The sequence below is a fragment of the Urocitellus parryii genome, chromosome 1, assembly GCF_045843805.1.
Source record: "Urocitellus parryii isolate mUroPar1 chromosome 1, mUroPar1.hap1, whole genome shotgun sequence".
Lineage (NCBI taxonomy): Eukaryota > Metazoa > Chordata > Mammalia > Rodentia > Sciuridae > Urocitellus > Urocitellus parryii.
The window spans coordinates 115,353,564-115,355,944 of record NC_135531.1 but is presented as its reverse complement, the minus strand read 5'-3'; the positions used below and the strand labels follow the sequence as shown (position 1 = coordinate 115,355,944).

The 2,381-nt window shown below is 43.1% G+C and overlaps 1 pseudogene; it reads right to left on the bottom strand.

Annotated features, from left to right (window-relative positions):
- Nucleotides 1-215: 215 nt before the first annotated feature.
- Nucleotides 216-2,128, bottom strand: LOC113188057 (E3 ubiquitin-protein ligase RNF34 pseudogene; annotated as a pseudogene).
- Nucleotides 2,129-2,381: the final 253 nt, after the last annotated feature.

Sequence of the window (2,381 nt, the reverse complement as noted above, 5' to 3'; positions counted from 1 at the left end):
AATTACATAACATCCTCCTATTTCCTAATGTACATCTTCTTAACATTTTAAGTATATAGAAAATGCAGTAGGGTTCTTCAAGGAGAACATTTCAACTCATTTTTATCTATGTATAAAAAGAAACTAATGAGTAGATATTAGACATTGTTAAGCCTCTATCATTTTGAAACTGTGAATTTTCTCTTAGAATGCTACCATTTCTTTTTTTTTTTCCTTTAAATCTAATTTTATTCCTAAAGTTGAAATTAGCTAGCAGGTAGCACTAAAAATACACCTTCACTATACAAAACAGTGTAAACTGATTACACATTAACAAAAAGTCAAGCACACACACTTCTAATGTAAGAAGCTAGGCACAGCATAAAAAGCTGCACCTAAACAAAAATGGACATGTTTCATCTAAGGCCCTGTCAGTTGTTCCCAATTATGTTTAAACCCAGAAATGGCAATAATGTGGAAACTTACATTCATCAAATATTAGCATTTAAAATATACATGACTAATAAACTGAACATTTAAAGGGGCCGCTGCTTAGCACGTTCCACATGAGCCACTGTGGACAGTGAGCTCACCTCACCCAAAGAGAACAGAAGTTTCCAACATAGGATCAAAGGGAAATAAGAATGGGGTAAGTATTGGCCAGAGAGCAGGAGCTGATGCCCAACAGTCCGACTTCAACAACTAGCGCTCACGAGGGACATGTGACAGAACCCCGTAAAACCTAGGAAGCTCGTGATCGCAGGCAGGCTCATGGCACGGACCAATGTTTCTTCATCTTAGGATGAAACTTTATGGCCCCAATAAGTAGTGAAAATAATTTTTAAAAATAGCTTCTGCCTTTGAACAGTAAGTTTCCAGTCCCTTCTGTGCAATGAAATGTTTGGGATGGAGTCTGGGGGTGCGTGTCCCACTGGGGAGAACCTTGGTTTCAGGACTTGAACACGTGCACAGCTCGCACCACGTACTGGCGGCAGATGGGACACTCACTCATGCGCTTGCCGCACTTGGTGCAGGTGACCATGTGCCCACATTCCAGTAGGACACAATCGATGACAGCATCCATGCAGATGCGGCACAGACTGTCGTCTTCCTCGTCCTGCAGCTGTAGCCGCTCACCATATGACTTTTGGTTTTCTTCATTCTCTTTGTATAACCGGTTAACTTTCTCTACCAGTTCCCATTTTTCACAACAGCCAGAATAGTTGACAAAATTCCGAGCCAGGATTTCCTTCAGCTGGCGCACACTCATCCCCTCCACCTCTTCAAGGCTTGACAGGTCAGACAGCGAAGCTCTCACTCGCTTCTTGGAGAGCCCAAGGGTCCGATCCTGCAAATTTTCTTCTTCTTCTTCATCATCCTCATCATCGTCATCATCATCATCATCATCTTCTGTGTTTGCTGAAGCTATTTCACTTTGTACCTGTGCCAGTGCTCCAGATCTGGAGGTGCCGTCTCCATCCATAAGCTCCCCCTGAAAGGAAGACACGGTAGCAGAAGGGGCGGTGTAGTTTGAAAAAAATGACTGTGTAAAAAAGCTAGAAGTCTGGGACTGTGAAGAATTCAGACTGCTTGTGTCCAGGTCATCCTCAGAGCCTAGTCCATGGTGGCACAGTACTAGATCTACCAAGTCTTCCTTCTCTCGACAAGTATCTATTGGTATGTTTCTAAGAATGAGATACTGCCGAAGATCCTTCACTTTTAGTCCCATCAACTGAGGGCGCTGGAAGGCAGTCTCTTGTAATAAGTGACAAGTAGAACATCTACGGTGATTTTCTTGCGGGACTGAACAAACGGAGCAAAAATCCTTCTTGCAGTCACAACACACATGCTTCTTTCTAAAGACTGAAAATGAAAGTCCACAGGCTTTGCAAACTATATTAGGCCCTTCCGGAGTTGCTGGTGGGTAGGTGGAAAAATCAGAGTTTGGTGTAAATCTGAAAGGACCAGTGCCTCCTGCAAATCCTGACTGCTGGCCCCTGACAGCTCCGGTTCCCATGACTTCATTCAGCAGCCCACAGCACGAAGCCCACATAGATGTGGCACCCGCCTTCATGGCAGCGAATGCCTTGGCTCGGTCGGCGATACCGGGGAACTCAACACCATAGCAGCTCCTGGAACAGCCGACCTCCTTCCTTACCATTTCTTTTTATGTGCTAAAACAAACCATTTCTTCCTATTCACCAGCATTTTTTAATATTAAATTGTTTTAAAACAATTCACATTAAAATCTCTGTTTAAGTGTTTACAATACTGACATAAGGTCCAAGGGAATCCAGAGAACCTCTGATAGACATAGGGATAAAGTTGAAATTCAGAAAACTGATATCACAAGCTGAGTACAGGAGCTTACCATTGCTCATACTGCTTTCCTACTGTTTTAT